Raw genomic sequence first — 644 nt, forward strand, 5'->3', positions numbered from 1 at the left:
AGTTTTTGACTTATTTAGTCCCTCGAAGCGTGAGGCATTACTACACAATTGCCCTTTATATAAATTATTTATATTTATGAAAAAATGCTGAATTGTTTTCATTATTTTTTTTCATTATGAGGTTTTTTCACGCTGACTACTTGATAAATTCTTATAAAGAATTTGTCTTATATTTTATTATAAATAATTAGAATATATTCAGTGCTGAATATTATTATGTATAAGCACATGTTACTGAGATGCAACCGGATAAATTCAAATCTCTTTCATGGATATATAATAATGAACCGAAGTCATGTTTCTGTGGTGGCTACATCGTGGTAGGTTGATTCTTGTTTATTTTTATGTATCTCGACCATACGTGTACTGATGAACAAAAGAATACAGGTTACTTCACAGTTTTTCTGTATTTGATTGAGAAACCAGTGGTTTACCGTGAAGTTAAATGTTTTTAAGAGATAAATTTTGAAAGCTGCATTCCCTCGCTTTCAGTAAATATGTTGCTTATTTTTTGGTAGTTTTTGACTTATTTAGTCCCTCGAAGCGTGAGGCATTACTACACAGTTAATTGCCCTTTATATAAATTATTTATATTTATGAAAAAATGATGAATTTTTTTCATTACATTTTTCATTATGAGGTTT

Source organism: Octopus bimaculoides, chromosome 5, assembly GCF_001194135.2.
Source record: "Octopus bimaculoides isolate UCB-OBI-ISO-001 chromosome 5, ASM119413v2, whole genome shotgun sequence".
NCBI classification, from domain to species: Eukaryota; Metazoa; Mollusca; class Cephalopoda; order Octopoda; family Octopodidae; genus Octopus; species Octopus bimaculoides.